The 20,649-nt window shown below is 38.2% G+C and overlaps 1 pseudogene; it reads right to left on the bottom strand.

Annotated features, from left to right (window-relative positions):
• Positions 1 to 9,049: 9,049 nt before the first annotated feature.
• The window catches only part of LOC114033521, a 48,195-nt pseudogene continuing 36,595 nt past the window's right edge, over positions 9,050 to 20,649 (bottom strand).

Consider the following 20,649-nt stretch of genomic DNA (forward strand, 5'->3'; position numbering starts at 1 on the left):
TTGATTACCTCCAAGGAATCCACTACCTTCCCAAGCCAGTCCGTTCTACTCTTGGGTGGTTACTGAATGATTCCTGACATTGAAAATAAATTGTCCAGAGAAGGGGTTTCCCAAGGAGCATTGCCGTTTCAAGGAGTGGGCCTTGGTTCATGTCTGAACTCTAATCAGCCAAAGCAAACAGGGATAGTCTGACATTTATATGGCATTTTAAGGTTTGCAAAGTGTCTTATGTATATGCTCTCATTTGAGCTTCACAAACAGTTCTATTGTTTGTTCATTGTTGTTATACCCACTTTTCATGTGAGAAAACCAAGGTTCAGAGAAATAAAGTGACTTGCCCAGTGTCACACACCTAGCAAGCCTCAAAAGAGACCTCTGCTTGAATCCTGCCTCTAAGTCCTATGATTTCTCCTACACCACAGTACCTTCTAACATGCCCGAAAGTATACATCAGCAGGAAGCCAGCTCATGTTGTTTTCTCTATTTGTCACAGGATCTATGGTCTTTGCCCTGTAAACAAGATACCAGGAGACCCCCACCCCCACTCCATGAAAGACTGAGAGCAGTAGATGTATTAGTATCTCATCATTAGCATAATAGGAGGGAAAGAGTTGGAGGTTGTGAGTCAGGAGGCCTGGGCTTGAGTCCCAGGCCTCCCCCTAATTCATTATGTGACCTTGGACAAAAACTTCATCACTCTGCCCTGCCTACATCATAAACTGGAGCACTTTAATAAACTCAGAGAATTTAGGTGAAAGGCTTAGCAGAGCTTGAAGAACATGCAGTTGCAGTTTGCTAGTATTACCTCTTTGTGCTAAAGGCCTCCAGGGAAGCCACTCTGTGAGTGAAATTAAGTCTGCTTGAGATAATTGTTTTCCAAGAAAGTAATGCACCATTAAAGCACTGGCTCCCCGGCAATGTTTCTGACTCCTTTCCCTCCTGATCAGATTCTACACCTTAACTCCTATTGTAGGCAGGCCCCTGCGCTCATTGATATGAGAAACAAGGACTAGCCCCCAGGGAATTTCCAGGATAGTGGTTTAAGAACAAAGAAGGGGAGAAGGGGAGGGTTGGAAAGTCGTGAGAAAAAATGCAGGGACACATGCCAAGAGCATGCATTAATCACACCTTGCTTAAAGCTTTTGGGGATGCTTTGGTATCTGAATCTAACTTTGGTTTCCTATTTTCCATATTTCTTTGTGTAAGTCATAATGTCCAGTAATTCTGGAACAAGTTCAGGAATTGTGTGAACTGGTGAGAACCACCATTTTGATTTCCTGCTCCCTTTCCCAGACCTATATATCTGGGCTAGGTATTCAGGGCTTTATCCCAGGGTACTAACCTTAGAGGATGTTGAAAGCATTTTCAGGAACAAAAGGGTTTATCCATCTAGTCATCAAGAATAATAAGTTAAAATAGGAGGTTAACAGATGGAGTAAACTTCTCCATCCTGCTTGGCTTCCATTTCTATTTACCTTGAGGAACTTCTCACTCTCTCTCTCTCTCTCTCCTTCTATTTGTATTGTTCCCTGTCTCTCTAGAGATGGATAGTGTTTTTTCATCATGAGCTCTTTGGAATGGTCTTGAATCATTGTATTGACCTGAGCAGTTAAGTCTTTCACAGTTGATCATCATTACAATACTGCTGTTACTGTGTACAATGATCTCATTCTGCTCACTTGATTTTGCCTTAGTTCATATAGATCTTCCCATGTTTTTCTGAAACTATCTACTTCATCATTTCTTATAATAAATAGTACTCCACAATCATATGCCACAACTTGTTCAGCCATTCCCCAATTTCCAGTTCTTTGCCACTACAAAAAGAGCTGCTATAAATATTTTTATACAGATAGATTCTTTTCCTTTTTTCCTTTGATCTCTTTGGGGTACAGACCTAGTAATGGTATTGCTGGGTCAAAGAGTATGCACAGTTTTATAACCTTTCGCTATAATTCCAATTTTTTCTCCAGAATGTTTGGACCTGTTCAGAACTCCACCAATAGTTTATTAGTGTACCTATTTTCCCTCATCCCTTCCAGCATTTGTCATTTCTAATAGGTATGAGGTGGCACCTCAGAATTGTTTTAATTTGCTTTTCCCGAATCAGTAGTGATTTCAAGCATTTTTTTATATGAATATAGATAGCTTTGATTTCTTCTTCTGAAAAGTGCCTTTTGGGGCAGCTAGGTGTTACAGTGGATAGAGCACTGTCCCTCAAGTCAGAAGGACCTGAGTTCAAATCCGGCCTCAGACCAAACACTTGACACTTACTAGCTGTGTTACCCTGGGCAAGTCACCTAACCCCAATTGCCTTAAAAAAAAAAGTGCCTGTTCATATTCCTTGACAATTTATTAATTAATGAATGGCTCTTATTTTTTATGAATTTGATTCAGTTCCTTATATGTTTGAATAAAGAGGCCTTCATCAGAGAAACTTGCTATACATTTTTTTTGATATTGCTCCATGTCTATGGTACCTTTTATCAAAATGTATTTTCCCTAATTATCTCTTCCAATTAGGTCTATTTTTGTTTTTGTTTTGTCTGAGATCATGATTGCTATCCTTGCCCTCTTCACTTCAGCTGAAGCAATAATAGATTCTTGCTCCATCTCCTTATTTTTATTCTGTGTGTGTCTTTCTGTTTCAAGTGTATCTCTGTAAACATCATGTATTGGATTTTAGTTTCTAATCCATTTTGCTATTCTTTTCCATTTTATAGGTGAGTTCATCACATTCACAGTTATGATTCCTAACTATGCATTTCCTTCCATTTATTCTTCTCCTTTTTATCCTATACCCTCCTTAAAAGTCTGTTTTGCCTCTAGTCACTGCCTCCCTTTACCTGCCTTCCTTTTTATCATTATCTCCTTTCTTTTATTCCCTTCCCTTTCCTATTTTCTTGTTGGGTAAAATATTCTATGCCCAATTGAGTATGTGTGTATATGTGTGTATGTGTGTATGTATGTATGTATGTATGCATGCATGCATGCATGTACATATGCACACACATGCATATCACACAGATATTATGTTCATTCTTTCCTCTTAGAACAAATTCCAATGAGATTGAGGTTCAAGCATTGCTATGCCTTTTCCCTTCCACTGTAAAAGCTTTTCCTTGCAAAGCTTCTTTTATGTGAGAAAAATTTCCCCATTCGACCTCTCTCTTTTTTCTCCCAGTGCATCCTTCTTTCTCATCTCTTCATTTTTTGGGGAGATTATTCCAACATAATCAATTTATAATTATGCCCTCTGTCTAAGTATAATGTTTCTAAATGCCCCAATACTAATAAAGTTCTTAGGAGTTACATGTATTATCTTCCCATATAGGAAAGTAAACAGTTTAATTTTATGGACTCTCTTATGAGTTCTCTTTCATGTTTACTTTTCATATTTTCTTCTGTTTTTTCATTCTTTTTACTTTATCTGATTGTTTCTTGATGTCTCCTGAAATCATTAGCTTCTACTTACCCAATTCTAATTTTTAAGGAATTATTTCTTCAGTGAGCTTTTGTACCTCTTTTTCCATTTGATTCATTCGGCTTTTTAAGGAGTTTGTTTCTTCAATGAATTTTTGTGTTTCTTTTACCATTATGCCAATTCTGTTTCTTTAAGGTGTTGTTTTCTTCAATATTTTTTGTGCTGCTTTTACCAAGTTGTTAATTCTCTTTTCATAATTTCTGGCATCAGTCTCATTTCTTTCCCCAATTTTTCCTCTACTACTCTTATCTCTTTCTTCATCTTTTTCAGAAATTATTGTTGGGCTTGTGTCCAATTATTTGAGGCTTTGCTTTTAGCTGTTTTCATATTGTTGTCTTCTTCTGAGTTTGCGTCTTGGTCTTCCTGCCACTTTAGTAACTTTTTATGTTCAAGTTCTTTGTTGTTGTTGTTTTGTCATTTTCCTAACCTATTTCTTGACTTTGAACTTTATATTAAAGTTGGACTCTGCTCACCTAGGGATGGGGAGTAGTGTTCCAAGATTTAGTAATTTTTTTGTGCTACTCTTTTCAGAGCTAGTTCTAGAGGTCTACAAGTTTTTGGTACTTCCATGGTGCTGTGGTCTGGGGAGATATGTGGTCACTGCCCTCCTGATCTGCTCTCTGGTGTTTACCCAGTAAAGGCCCTTGGTCCCCTGCAGCCTCAAGCACTAGAGCTCCTTTTCACCCTGGAACTGTGATAAGGCCCCTTTGCTGACTGTAGGGTCAGCCCTCTACCAACTAATCCCCTACTGCCTTTTATAATTTATATTTCTTATAATTTACACTTCAAAAAACCCTTCTGTTTATGAAAAGAAGGAAAAATTGTGGGCTTTTACTTTTTTAAAAAAATTGGCAAAAATAAATTTTCTCTCCTTCTTACCTTTCTGATCACTGAAAGAAAAAGAAGAAAAAAAACAAAATCCATGTAACAAATTTGCATAATCAAACAATACAAATTCTCACATTGACCATGTCCAAAAAATATTATGTCACATTCACCATGCTAAGTTCTGTCACTTCTTTGTCAGGAGGTAGATAGTTTGTTTTTATCATTGGTTCTCTGGAAACATAATTGGTCATTGTATTCATCTTAAGGCTTTCAAAGTTATCTGTCTTTACAATGTTATTGTTATCACATAAATTATCTTCTTTGTTGTGCTCACTTCACTCTTCATCAGTTCATATAAATCTACCCAGGTTTTACTGAAACCATCCCTTTCAACATTTCTTATGATACAATTCTATTCCATTAGATTCATAAATCATATTTTGTTCAGCCATTACCCAAATGGTGGTACACCCCTTTCATTTTCAGTTATTTGCCACCACAAAGTAACTATATGTATGTGTACATTCATACAAACATACATACATATAGCATGTATATATGTACATGGATGTGTATACACTTATATACATACATACATATATATTTTTGTAGATATGGGTCCTTTTCCTCTTTTCTTTGATCCCTTTGGGTTCATGGGCCTAGAAATGGTATCACTGTGTCATACACATAGTTTAGTAACTTTTGAGGCATGGTTCCAAGTTCTTTTCCAGAATATCTAGACCAATTCACAACTTTACCAACAGTGCATTAATATTTTCTATTTTCCTGCAACCCCTCCAACATTTGTTGTTTTCCCTTTTTATTAGTTTTGCCAATCCAACTGGTAGAACCTCAGAGCTATTTTTAATTTATTTAATTATTGATTTAAAATATACATATTTTAATATGGTTATTGATAGCTTGGATTTTTTCCTTTGAGAACCATCTGCTCACATTCATTGATCATTTATTACTTGGGGAATGGTTTTTATTCTTATAAATTTGAAACAATTCCTTATATATCTTGGAAATGAGACTTTTATCAGAGAAACTCGATGCAATAAGTATTTTTTCCTCAGTTACCTGTTTCTCTTCCATTCTTAAGTGCTTTGGTTTTGTTTGTACAAAAATGCTTTAATTTTATGTAATCAAAATTGTCTATTAAATTTTCTTTGTTCCTCTTTATCCCTTGTTTGTATCCCTCTTCCTCTACTCATAGTTCTTTCAATTTTATTAATCTCTTCTTTAATTTTCAGGATTTATATTTTGGTGTTTTAAAAATATTTGTTGTTTTTCTAGTTTTTTATTTGTTTATCAAATTCATTTATTTGCTCTCTCTGTCTTTTGTAGATTGAAGTCTTTAGAGATATAAAATTTCCACTACAGACTGATTTGATTACATATAAAAAATTTGCTATGTTCTCATTGTTTTCATAAACTTTAATGAAATTGTCTGTTTTTTCTTTGATTTCTGCTCTAACCAAAGTTATCAATGACTTCTTAATTGCCAAGTCTAATGGCCTTTTCTCAGACCTCATCCTTATTGACCTCTCTGTAGCCTATGACACTACTGAACACCTTCTTTTCCTTGATATAGTCATTCTTTGTTTTCATGACTCTGCTCTCTCCTGTTTCTCCTCCAACCTGTCTGACTATTCCTTTTCAGTCTCCTTTGCTGAATCTTCATCCAGGTTGAATCTGTTAGTGGTGAGTATCCCCCAAGGTTTTCTCTTGGGTTCTTTTTCTCTTCTCCCTCTATACTATTTCACTTGGTGATCTCATCCACCCCCATATATTCAATTATCATCTCTATGCCGATGATTCTCAATTTATTTAGCCATAATCTATCTCCCAACTTCTAGGCTTATTTTTCCAGCCTCTTGTTGGACCTCTCAAATTGGATTTGCCCTAAACTCAACATGTCCAAAACTGAACTTATCTTTTCTCCAAAACCCTCCTCTCTTCCAAACTTTTTTATTACTGCCAAGATACCACCATCATTTCAATCATCCAGGCTTATAACCTAAGTGTCATTCTCTACTTCTCACTCTCTCTTACCACCATTTCTATATTTAATCTATTGCCAAGTCCTGTTGATTCTACCTTTGTATCATCTCATGAATCTACTCCTTTCTCTCCTCTGACTCTTCCACCATTCTGGTGCATATCCTCATCACCTTAAGCTGGGACTATTAAAATAGTTTTTGATTAATTCCAATGCCTTCCTTCCGCTACTTATTTCCTATTTATCCTATATATAGCTTGCTTTGTGTGTATTTGTTTGCATATTGTCTCCTTCGTTAGACTGTAAGCTCCTTGAGGGCAAGGAGCCCTGTCTGTTGTCAAGGAAAGGTTAAGGTTAAGGAAATTTTTTTAAAAATGTGAGGGAAGTTGGCTTAACCATATCAGATCTCAAACTGTATTATAAAGCAGTAATCATTAAAACAATCTGCTATTGGATAAGAAGTAGAATGGTGGATCAGTGGGATAGATTAGGTACACAATACACAGTAGTAATTGACTATAGTAATCTAATGTTTGATAAACCCCCAAATCCAAACTTTTGGGACAAGAACTCACTATTTGACAAAAATTGCTGGGAAAACTGGAATAAAGGTTGGCAGAAGCTAGGTATAGATCAACATTTCACACCATATACCAAGATAAGGTCAAAATGGATGCATGATTTAGACATAAAAGGTGAGCATAAGCAAATTAGGGGAGCATGGAATAGTTTACCTGTCAGATCTATGGGAGAAGGGAAGAATTTATGACCAAACATTTATGACCAAATAAAAGATATAGAGAGCATTATGAGGTGAAAAATGAGTAATTTTGATTATGGTAAATTTAAAAAGGTTTTGCAGAAACAAAACCAATGTAGCCAAAATTAGAAGGAAAGTAGAAATATGGGGAAAATTTTTTTTTCAGCAAATGTCTCTGGTACAAGCCTCATTTCTCAAATATAAAAGAGAACTGATTCAAATTTATAAGAACATACATCATTCTCCAATTGATAAATGGTCAAATGACAAATAGGCAATTTTCAAATGAGGAAATCAAAGCTATCAATAATTATATGAAAATTGCTCTAAATCACTATTGATTAGAGATGTGCAAATTAAACCAACTCTGAGGTACCACCTCATATCTATCAGGTTGACTAGCAAGACTGAAACAGAAAATGAATGTTGGGGGGATGTCAGGAAATTGGCACACTAATGCACTGTTGGTGGAATTGTGATCTGTCCAGGGGAACAGTTTGGAACTATGTCCAAAGGCCTACAATTCTGGGCATACCCCTTGACCCAGCAATATCATTACTAGGTCTATATCCCAAAGAGATCATAAAAATGGGAAAAGGACCCACATGTACAAAAATATTTATAGCAGGTCTTTTTGTTGTGTGCAAAGAATTAGAAATCAAGGGGATACCCATCAATTGGGGAATGACTGATCAAGCTGTGGTATGTGGTTGTGATGGAATACTATTGTGCTATAAGAAATGATGAATGGGATGCTTTTAGAAAAACCTGGAAAGACTTACATGAATTAATAAAAAGTGAAGTGAGCAGAAACTGGAGAACATTATAAACAGTAACAGTAGTATTGTACTATGATCAACTGTGAAGGATCCTCTTCTCAGTGATACAAGACAATTTTAAAGGACTCATGATAAAAAATGCTATCCATCTCCAGAGAAAGAACTGATAAAACCTGAATGCAGATCAAAGCATACTATTTTCACCCTCTTTATTTTTTTCATAGGTTTTTTTTGGTCTCTGTTTTCTTTCACAACATGACTAATATTATAATATGTTTTGCATGATTGCACATGTATAACCTGTATCAAATTCCTTGCTCTCTCAGGGAGAGGGGAGGCGAGGAAGAGAAGGAAAGATTTTGTAGTTCAAAATTTTAAAAAAAGAATGTTAAAATTGTTTTTACATGTAATTGGAAAAATATTATTCAATAAAAAGAAAAAAATAAACCCCAATGACTCTTCTGAAATAAAAGAAAACCTCTGAGTTTTTAAGCCCTTCATAACTTGAACCCTTCCTACCTTTCCTGTCTTCTTAGACCTAAGTCCCCTCCATTTACTCTATGACCCAATGATACCAGTTTCCTTGCTATTACTCAGACGAAACATTCTTCTGATTTCACAAATTTTCACTGGCTGTCTTCCATGTGTGGAATGCTTTCCCTCCTCATCTCTGCCTCCTAGTTTTCCTGGCTTCCTTCAAGTCTCTGCTAAACCCCTGACTTCTATAAGAAGCTTTTCCCAATCACCCTTGATACAAGTGCCTTTCTTCTGAGATCACTTATATTTTGTTCGTACAACATCATTCATATGTTGTCTCCCCGGTGAGCTTTTTGAGAGTAAGTACTATTTTTGTCTTTCTTTGTATCCCCAGAACTTTGCACAGTGCCTGACACTTGGTAATCACTTTATAAATGCTTGTTGATTTGTTTGGCCCATTATAATTTTTTTTTTGGTATTAGCTTTTTCTTTTTATTAAGTGTTCTTAACAACTGCAATTGGCTCACAAAAGAAGAGAAAGTCAATTAGAACCTCATCATTCTTAACAATCCATCTTGGCAAATGCTACTGGTCTGAGGAAATAAGTTGTATAATTTTATAGGAAGAAAGTCATTGAATCCTTCAGAAAATACAGCTTGGCTTTCTGTCTTTGATGCAAAATAACGAGGTGCCTAGAGTGCAATAGAGATGAGCTTTCAAAGACATCTCATAAGGGAATCCAGGTAGACATCCAGGGTTGTTAGTTCTTTATAGAACTCAAAAAACTCCTCGTTGAATTCCACAAAAACTATTGCCAAATTCTTTGAATCGTCATTGCTTATTCCAAGTTCTAACACGGCATGAGGAAATTTTAACTTTGAGTATACTAAGCAATTTGAAGGTTAAGTTGCCATCCAACTGCCTCAAGCAATGGGGAGCCAGAATCCTGTTAGAACTTTTCACCTGTGTGTTACCCCATACTAATTCAAGCACTGGCAAATGCCTTGTCTTTGTCTTAACTGAGATGAACGCTCTCATGTTCTTGTTTCAGAGCAGCTAGTTTCAAATGGTAATACGCAGCTTGCTCCAAAATGAACGATATTGTTTCAAGGACTGGATGAAGGTCAGATTTCTCTAGTAAAAATACAGCTTGGAATTTTTCTTCTTCCTTAGAATTAAAGCTGTTCTCAGATTTCGGGGGAGGTTTCTGAGGAATTCAAGCAAATAATTGAAGGATTCTTCCCATATATATTGTGCAAACAGGAGACACTCCTCTTTTTTCATGCTTGGACTGTTCAACACAATCAGTGGTGTCATCCAAGGAGCAGCCGTCTTCTCTTATTTTAATTTCAAGGAGTCTGTTACTAGGTCAGGTTTTGTCCCTCTTGTACTAAGCTGTTCCAAGTCTTTGCTCCAAAGCTCTCACTTTCTTTCCTTTCTTCTAAGAATTCTAATTTGATCTTGTGGCCAAGGTTTGTTTTCCTTTAAGGCTCTGCTTACAGGCATTCTCCTCATCTGGATATGTGTCTTATCTTATGATCCCTGGCATCATAATAGATCTTTGCTTTTTTTTTTTGTTTGTTTGTTTGTTAATTCTTTAACCTTATTTCCTGGATTACAATCTGGATTGTGATTTTCTGTTAGGACCAGGCTCTGCACACTTCTGGAAGGAGTCATGACCTGCCATTTCTGAGGTCTTACTATTAACTCCTTCAGATATCAAATGCTGTTTTCTCCGAAGATCACAGGGGTAGCTTGAGGCAGAGTACTGCGGACTTTCAGGGGCATGTAGTCAGATCAAGAGCATATGATCACTACCCTCCAGAGTTTTTCAGGCTCCTGACCCTGAATTTTGCTTGGGCAAAACTTGCCCTTGTGAAGTGTTCCAGGACAGAGTAGTTGGCCCCAGCCCCTGTCAACTCATTGAAAGGCTCACCAGGAGTGACTATGGTGTTGGCCCAGCCTTTTTCAGAAACCTGGGGACTTAAGCCCTTGATGCGACCCCTCTGGATAACCAGAACTGCTTGTCTAGTTCTGTTCTTGCCCAGAGACTGAGCCCATAAATAGGCAACTTTGCGCAGCTACCTGTTAAGAGCCCTGGGAGCTGAATCAGAGATCGAGGCTCCTCTGGAAGACTTGAAGTAGATGCTGAGTCTGTGATCCTGACCCTCCACTTTTCCATAGTTCCTACATTGGTCTCTTGCCTGTGAGTTGAATTTGTGATTGTGGACTGGAAAGATGCCTCACTGTGGTTTCTCTTTAGATTTCCTAAAGATTGCATGTCCTGGTCTCTTCTTGGATCTGCCTTAGATTGGTTGTGTGGGGAACTTGGCTGTATTGCTTCCTCCTACTCTGTCATCTTGCTGATCACGATGTTTTTATTTTGAAAAGACAGCAACAAATATTTGAAATTTTTGGTTTAACTTCCTGATTTGCATTGTTGCACTCAGTGTGTATATTGTTGTTTTGGATCTACTTTCTCTTAATTACATCATGTAAGTTATCCTTACCTCCTTTGAAGAGAAAGTACTTTGTAACTCTGAAGCATTCTAAGTAGGGTTTATTGTTACTATCTGTGATGGGTCTTGATCTTTCTTTCTTTGTCATCTCCCTACTCCAAAGATGTAGAAGATTTTACTTCCCTTCTCACAGTGATAAGTCAGATCTTATCCATGGAGGAAGGTCAAAAGGAAGATGCCCAGGCTTTGATGAGCCTACCAGACAAAAATTAGTGTATCCTGATGCCATTTCTAAAAGGGACCTAGACAATTATGTTGTTTGGGGAAGGCATCTATATTCCAATGCTGTAGATGTAGCAGGTGCTGAATTAGCCTGGGGATGGTGAAGAAACAGCTTTGATTATAAGCTCCTTGAGAGCAAGGGCTGTCTTTTGCCTTTCTTTGTATTCCAAGCACTTAGCACAGTGCTTGGCATATCCTAGTTGTTTAATGAATGTTTATTGACTACCTGACTGACCTCTGACTTGCTACATCTACATTGTCTTCCAGAAAGGTGACTCATGCACATCCAGGGAGCTCATCTACCACTTGACTCCTGATTTCTCTCAGGAAGGACTTCTTAGTGTACTTTTGGGTAAATGGGGAGAAGGACAGAGAGTTGGAGAGGAGTTGGATTATTACTCACATATTGGCCACCCCCAGGGTAATATAGAGACTGGGCATAGCACAAGGCAAGAGTAGGCAGCAATATAGATTATGGACTGATGCTTCACCTTGATCTGACTGACTTTCCTCCAACCCTGGCCATAGACTGACATCAAACACTGACCGCCAAACTGTGGTCAATAACTAAGTCCATCCCTGAACTCTTAGCCATAGTTTGACTCAAGCCCCAGTAGACTGAGCCCCAAATCCTAACCTGAAGCTAATCCCCAAACTCCAGGCAGTTACTGACTCCCTCCACCCCAATAACTGTCTCTCTCCCAAATGTCTTGCTGGTCAGAAAAGGGGATCAGATGAAAGAGTGCAAGTGCTTCACAGCTCCTGATTGCTACTCTTGGAGTTGAACACAGTTCAGTGGCCTTAATGCAGGACAAGGCCTTCTTTGATTAATGGCCGAATATGGATTTACCTGTTGCACATCTTAGCAGGCCTACAAATGATCAGAAGTGTTTGTAGGGATTCTGAATTTCCACTGAGAGTGTTCAGTCATAGTAGGTAGTAAGCAGATAGCACCGTGGATATGGTGGATAGAATGCTGAGTCCAGAAGACCCGAGTTTAAATCCTGCCTCAGAATTTCACTAGCTGTGTGACACAAAGCAAGTCACTTAACTTTAGTTTCTTCATCTGTAAACCGGGGATAATAATAACACCTACTTCTTGTATTCTTGTGAGGGTCAAATGAGATACATGTAAAGTGTTTTACAAACTTAAAAGCACTCTTTAAATTTTAACCATTAATAGTTGACACTTATAGAGTGCTTTAAAACTTGCAAAGCACTTCACACACATTATCTCATCTGACCTTCATAAGAACCATGTGAAATAAGCAGTGTGGGTATTATCATTCCCATTTTACAGATGAAGAAACTGAGGCTTGAAAATACAAGGATATTTGTCCATGGTCACACAAAAAATTAGTGTCAGAGGCAGGATTTGAACCCAGATCTTTTTGACTTGGGGTCTAGCATTCTATACATTATGCTACATTGCCTCTACCTTCATTAATGTAATTTGTACATCAGTTAAATGAGCTTACTTTTATAAGCATATGGGAATAAGACAGACAAGATTAACACCCAGGTAAGACTTTCCTGCCCGACTTGGGCCATAAAAGCCTACAGTCTGCGTAAGATAAGAATGGAATATTCTTTTTGCCAAGAAAGGGAACAAAGCCTTTCTTCTTGAATTGGAGTCTCATGGTGCAAACAAACAAGTGCTTTGGGAAGGTATTAGAGGGAAAAAGGATAGGTTTCAGGTCTGTCTGCATTTGAGATAATGGACTAGTCTTCAGCATGTATTACTACTTTTACTGATTTTGGGTGGTACCTAGCCCTATATTAGGACTTGGAGCTGGGAAGACCTGAGTCCAAATTCAGACTCATGTACTATGCATGACAGTAGGACACTAAGCAAGTTACTCTGTCTGGCTCACTTTCCTTTTCTGTAAAATGGGGATAATAATACCGCCTATCTCCAGGGTTGTTGTAGGGTCAAATGAGATACTTGTAAAGTGCTTTGTAAACTTTAAAGCCCTATATATAAGCTAGTTAATATCAAAATAATAATAATAAACATTATTATTATATTAATTTTGCTGTTTGCTATGTGAACCCCTCTCCAAACCATTTTGAACCCCCAAGACCTGAGAAAGGTCTAAAAACCTCTATTGGCCAACTAGGAGAAAGATAGTTCTGGCCCACTCTGAGCTTAACCTACCATAATGTTTTTTATGCTCTGTCATAACAGACATGCTTTGCTTTGCTCTCTGAGCGAACCCAAAATACCTCTTCCTGTGTCAGCAACTATAGGGCCAGATGAAGCTGATCAGGAGCATTCTTCTGTTTATAACTGTCAAGAGCAGGATGCCTTGAACCAGACATTATATAATGGGACTATAATGGAACTTTTCCTATGTTATACTATGTTATGTTATGTCATGTTAATGATAGAAGAAACACAGACATCCTGGATCTATAATTTTAACTGACACCTTGACATTCTCTTATTATATTTACAATCTCTCCAATTAAGAAATTCCTTTCTCATATTATAGTTAACACATATGGAGACTATAATTTTGGCTGACACAGGCATCCTGAGCAAGAAAGGGAGGGAGGAGTGACAGAGAATTACTCTATAAGGTCCCCTTTGTCTGTCTGTCCTTGGGCTCATTTTCCACAATGAACTCCCATGCATATCTCTATATATATGTTCCACCAGCTTTGAGAGAAATAAACATGCACATGTGACCTAATTTTCTTCGTCTTTCTTAGAACAAACTCAGTAATGGTTGACAGTTAATACCAAAAAAAGATCAGGAGTGAGACAATTTAATTTGTATTCTGGGCCAGCTAATTGGCTGTGTCTAGATCACTTCATCTCATCTTTAAAAAGGGAATAATAATCTTTTCTCTGTTATCTTCACAGGAATATTCTAAGAAATGAGACAGTGTACATAAAAGACTTGGAAAAGTATAAAGATCTAGATACATTCTTCTTGCTACAATTAATGCATTGTTAATGATGGAGCCAGGATAGGGAAACTGAGGTGCTCAGCCTGTGGGCATCAAGAGCCCCTTCTTTATGAAGGCATTAAGTGTAACCTGGGGGACGGGAAAAGAGGATGCTATTTGATGGGGAGACATGTTGGAAAAGAGGAGTGTGTGGGTTCCATCTGTTGTTTCTCTCTTGCTCTCTCCTTCAGTTCAGATGGGTTGAGCTCCTTCCTGTTATTGGACTGTTGGGATTTCTCACTGAGGAGGTTTGGAAGCTAGATGCTTCCATTGAGAGCATGAGTTATTTGACTTGCATCCTTCACTAGGGTAGCTAGGAGGCACAGTGGATAGAACATGGGGTCTGGAGTCAAAAAGACCTGAATTAAAATCTGACATCAGACACTTACTGTGTGACCCTGGGCATACCACTCAACCTCTGTTTGCCTCATTTTCTTCATCTGTAAAATGGGGGTAGGAATAGCACCTACCTCCAAAGGTTGTCATGAGGATCAAATGAGATAATAATTGTAAAGTGCTTATTACAGTGCCCTGAACATAGAAAGTTCTATACAAATATTATTACTATTTGCCAGGTGGGGAAGAATCTACAAAAACTTGCTGATGTTCGGACAGCTGCTCTTCCTTCTGCTGCCCCTAGAGATTCTCAGGAAAGGCATTCTGGAATATATTTGGACCATTCTGTAATAGAGGAAGCAGGGGAATTGGGTCACACTTTGTTCTTAACAGAGAGAAGGCTGGGCTTGGAATCAAAAGGCCTGGGTTCAAAGTCCTCATCTCCACTTGCTAATCTTGTGACTGGTCCTTTTGCTTCATGCTTACTCAGTAAAATGGTCGTAATACTTGCAGTAAACCTCAAAGGGTGTGGATCAGATGAGACTGTATGCAAAGTACTTGATAATCCTTAAAATACCATATAAAAGCAGGCTTGGCCCCAGTAGGAGATTTGTTCGTCAGAATGTTTTACTATTATGCAAAAACCAGGAACACTCACACAACAAGGAGCTGAGCAGCTGGAGAGTAGCCATCAATGAAGCTTCTCTAAGTGATTCCACAAATTGTCTGTGGTTTCCTTCCTTGTTTTTATTTCTATCCTTTTCCCAGACTCTAGTTATAAAAGAGCCAGTATCCTCAGGTTTCTTTATCTGTTGTTCATTCTCATTCTCATTCACTTTTCTTTTTTAATAGATGTTGTCCAGTGCCTTTTTTGAACAAGGCGGGTGTGTGGGGTGTGTTTGTGTGTGTGTGTTGCTGCTTTTAAACGAAATTCCCTTCTTCTAGGGGTATAAGACATTTACATGTACACAAATAAGTAGATACAAAGTGTATGTGAAGTAAATACAAAGTAATCTAAGAGGCAAGGAGCACTTGTGGGTTTTCTTATCTCTATGGTTTGGCTTGACTTCCTCCCTCTGCCCTGCCCTTCCCTGCCGGACTCCTTTCCTAACAGATTTCTTTTTATTCCCCAAACTTGTCGATCTTGATTGCATTACAGTATTCCATTATACATGCATATCACAATTTATTGTACCATCCCTCAGTTTAACCCTTCACCAAATGGTGTATAGATTTCAAGTAATCAATCAATAAACATTTATTAAGCACCTATTATATGCCAGGCACTATGCCAAGTGCTAGGGATACAAGAAGGGGCAAAAGATAGTTCCTGCCCTCAAGGAGCTTACAATCTAATGGAGAGACAACATGGAAACAAATAATGTACAAAATAAGTTATACAAAGGATAAATAGGAGATAATTAACAGAGGGAAGGCACTAGAATTGAGGTGTAGAAGGTTGGATTTTAATTGGGACTTTAAAAAAGTCAGGGAGGTCTATAGTTAGAGTGAAGGAGGGAGAGGGTTTCAGGCATGGTTTGAACATAATATCCTGTACCCTTTCCTCCTGCCTTTTGATGATATGCTCATTTCCAACAATAGTATATTTCCAACAATGAATTTATTCAGTCAATAGTTATGACTATTTTTGTAAACTTCACTGCAGATTGCTTTCAAAAATGATTTCACTAGTTTGCAGTTCTATCAGAAAAGACTCAGTATACCTGTTCCTTTGTGACCCTGCAAACACTGAATTTTGTTGATTTATTTTCTTGTCACTTGAGGGGTGTGAAGTGATGCCTACAAGTTGTTTTAGTTAAATCTCTTTTAGTGAGGTTGAACATTTTCAAGTTAACTATTTTTGAATTGTAATTTTGGGGGATAAATTATCTGTTCTTATATATAGACTTTGTATAGTTTCATACATATTAAATATACATTTTTTGTCATACTTCCCCTGATTTTTCTTTTGCTTGTACATTTTTGTTGTATAGAATTTTCTGTTTTATGAAATAATTTCTCCTATCGTTAACATTTTGTTGTTTAATATATTAGAAATTCATTTCTTCTGCCTCTTTCTCCCCACTTACATAAATACCACAGTGGTGCAGGTCTGCACCATCACCTCACACCTAGCTTATTAAAGTAGCCTGCTGGTTAAAAACTCTACTTCAAGTCTTTCCCCTGCCCACACTAACCCCCACTCAGCTGCCAAAGTGATCTAAAGTGCCAGTTTGACCCCGGCACTCTCACTGTTCAATAACCTTTAATGGCTCTTCAAGATCAAAAATAAAATCCTCTGTTTGTCTTTTAAGGCCCTTCATAAGGCCCCTTCCTACCTTTCTGGTCTTCTTATACCTTATTCTCCTCCATATATTGTACAATCCATCGATAGTGGCCTCCTTGCTATTCCTCAAGTACAACACTTCAACTTCTGACTCCAAGTATTTTCACTGACTGCCCCCATCCCACTAATATTCTTCATCCTCACCTCTACTTTCTGGCTTCCCTGGCTCTCTTAAGACTTAGCTCAAATCCCAACTTCTGCAAGAGGCCTTTCCCAATCTCCCTCCACTGCTGCATACTTGTGCCCTCACACTGAGATTGCCTCCTATTCATTCTGTATATGTCTTACATAGCTGTTTACATGTTGTCTCCCCCTTGGATCGTGAGCTCTTTGAGATGACGGACCATGTGTTTACCTTTCTTCGTATCACTGCTGCTTAGTATAGTGCCTGGCACATAGTAGATGCTTAATAAATGCTTCTTATATCATTGACTGATCTTCCCTACATAATCAAGATAAATGCATGATTCTATTTTTTAATATTTTATATTAAAATATATTTCATATATACATGTTTTAAATTTTATTTTTAAAAAAATTTTAAAGCTTTTATCCAATTGCATTTCTTCATGGTGATTTCATTGTGGTATTTGAACAGGTCTTTAAATGAGTTCAGATGTGAACGAATGAATGAATAAAGTGGCACTTAATAAATGTTTATTGATAGTTGAAATGAAAGAAGGATTTGTTAAATATTTACTATATGTCAAGGACTATGATAAGAACTGGGCATATAAATAGAGAAATGAAATGGTCCCTGGGCAAAGGTAACTTTTATTCTAATAGGGGAAGACAACATATATATATATGAGAACTAGAATTGGAAGGGGTGTGTGCATGTTATAGAGTGAAAGGTGAGCTTTCGCTTTATCTTGGCTGGATACAGGCCACTACTTCCATTTCTAGACATCTCCACACCAGAGTCCAGGCCCTTAAGCTCTGGATTGGAAGGAAAAGAAGGGCTGGAGTTCAAGAGGAGTATTTCGGAAGGATTGTGAAGGGTGTAGGAGGAGGAAGAGAAAATGTTCTTTGCCCTCAGCCATTCATACTCTCACTGGAGAGTTGGGATTCAAACACATGACATAATTATAGGAAAATGGAATGTGTAACAAAAAGCTAGCCTGTGACACAGAATGCAGAGAATGGGAAGAAGTACTGGCAGGAAAGAAGACAGGGAAGAGGTTACTGTGTATATAGTCTTCCAGGGGGGTTGTTTTTCTATGCTCTCTACAGATAGCCTGAAGGTAGAAGAGATGTGTAGCACCTGTTCAGCAAAGGGGTTGATGGAAAGTGTAGTTTTCCCAGCTCAAAGGAGGGACTGAAGGATCATGAGAGTCAGAATCATCATTGAACTGGGGGAGCTGGAGAACTTTTGCTCTTGGCAGAGAGGGCCATAGAGCACATGAACACTAACAGTGAAGCAAGGGCACTACTTTCCAGAACTGAAAAAAACCGTGAGCTATCAGAGCCTTGTCTGGCTCACTGACCTACTTAAGAAGTTATTTGTCTGAAAAGAATTTGTTGTTTGCCTGGGTGTGCCTGTTGGTGGGTCACATAAAATTATGTCTTCACTTCCTCTGGTTGAAAGGAAAGTTCTTTGTTTGGGCTTCTACTCTGATTGAGGAGGCAAAACTCAGGACAAAGAGAATTAAAAGGAGTTTATTATAAGTATATCAAGGCAATGACTTCAAGATGGGGCCAGCTCTTATTTGTAACTTTCAGAATGAGATAAAGACACTTCAGTTAAGTCCACCTCAGCAAAAGTGGTTGGGCCCTTGCATCTCAGTTCCTCCCTAAGGTAGTGAGTATGTGACGATTTCTAAGCAGGGAATTGTGACATAGAGCAGGTAATGCAAAAAACTGACTAGTTGGTATTGTCTTCCCCAGCACTGATTGACCAGCAGGGCACTGAGTCAACATAACTTTCAATACTCCCCTGCTGCCTCATCAATGCCTAGTCAACTAGCACCCTTGGGAGTTTCCAGTTCTATTTAAACCTTGTTTATATTGCTGTCTGCACTTTTACAAGATGTTTTGTCTCCAGACCAAAAAAAAAAAAAAAAAAAAAAGAGATTATTGTTGCATTCTGAGTGTTTGCCACAAAAGAGTGCACCACAGAAGAGAAGGAAGGTCAAAAGAGAATCTAAGACCTATTGATTTAAACTTAGCTATGAGCCTTTATTAAGCTCCTTGCTGACTACATAAAGAAGGACCTCACAGTTAACATAGTGGCAGAAGGGTACCCCAGCAGCTCTTTGAGGGGTAAGTGGGTTGACATCCCATCATTAAATGCTATATTGTCCTTTTCAGGGAGGATGTTTAAGAGACTCAGAAAGTGACTGAGATCAAAGTAGGGGCTCTCTGTTAGTCACTCTGAGATTCATGGATCCCTTGGGCTAGATAATATTCTTCTGTCCCCATAGTCTTGCCTTATGATGTTGTCATCCCTTTGGGAATTTTTTGGGGGGATGAGTGAACCTAAATGGAGGACCTGGATTCATCTTCCTCTGTTCCTCAGATCAACATGTGAGATTTGGACTGATTTTCTGATTACAACTTTCCAGAATTTGCATCAATTTTATGTAGGAGAGGAGGACACAGTAGCATGAGGGCTCTGGGTTTTATTTCCAACTGTCAAGATTGGGCAGTGGGAGAAGTCACTACCCTTCTCCCCAATAAACAAATCCTGTGTGTATGTTGACAAGATAATAATAATAATAATAATAATAATAATAGCTCACATTTACATATAGTTCTTTAAGGTTTATAAAATGCCTTACAGAGGTTATCTCATTTGATCTCCCAACAACCCAAAGAGGTAAGTGCATTTTACAAATGGAGAAACTGAGGTGAGTTTAAGCAACTTGCTCAGTGTCACAGATAATCAGGGGCAGGATTTGAACTTAGATCAATCAATCAATCAGCATTAATTAAGTATTTATTATGTGCCAGGCACTATGCTATAGGCACTGAGAACACAAATACTAAATAAGGAAATAGTCCCTACTCTTAATGAGCTTCCATTCTAACAGGGAGGCATATACACATGTAAATATATAGAGAATAAAACCATACAGAATTGATACAAAATAAATGCAAGGTAGCTATGGACAGAGGGCGCTATCAGCTGGGAGGAATTGGGAAAAGCTTCTTGTAAGAAGGGGTTGCCTGAGCTTTATACTGAAGGAGGAGGTCTTTCTACCGTTGAGATCAGTGCTCTAGCTGTTATGCTGGGCAGAGATGTTCTTGGGCTAAGGGCTTGACCTGCAGACCCATCCATCTCTGCCAATAGTGTGCAGTGGAGGAGAAGGCCCAACACCTGTTCTTTCTGAATCATTCACCACAGGACCTGTAAGAATAGATCCTGGAAAGAAGAGCATTCAACACATTGATCCCTCAGAGGACATGAGTTATATTTGGTTCCTATGGTTACATCTCTTTATGCTGCCAAAGTGGGAGCTCCCATCTGCTAAAAGAATAACACCTCTGTGAACCTGGATATGTGCCCCTCAACTACCTCACAAATGGGCCTTGATCTAAAATCCATTCCAAGGCCTGTGGGAATCTGGCATGAACAGAGAAATTCCAGCGGTTGATTCCAGAGAGTATTTTCTTAGGCCAAGGAATGAATTGGTGGTAGAAACAGCCTATCCAAATATACCCAGTATCCTTGACTCTTACTTTTCTTCACTTTGGATTTGATCTGCGAACTCTTTGTCAGTTCCTGAGGTCTCTTCCAGCTCTAATATCCTGGACTTAATGTTTCATATTCCTTGCATTATGCTGGGCAGTAGTGCAGCATCCTGGAGAAGGACTTCATTTTTTGGGAAAAGTTACAATAGTCATAGTAATGGGGTGAAAACTGTAGACAAGTCTTCCTTCTAAGGCCTTTTTCAAAGGACCTAAATAGAGTGAGAGTCTGTAAGTGCAGGACACA

This window comes from Vombatus ursinus, unplaced genomic scaffold (genome assembly GCF_900497805.2).
Source record: "Vombatus ursinus unplaced genomic scaffold, bare-nosed wombat genome assembly UNPS02007284.1, whole genome shotgun sequence".
Lineage (NCBI taxonomy): Eukaryota > Metazoa > Chordata > Mammalia > Diprotodontia > Vombatidae > Vombatus > Vombatus ursinus.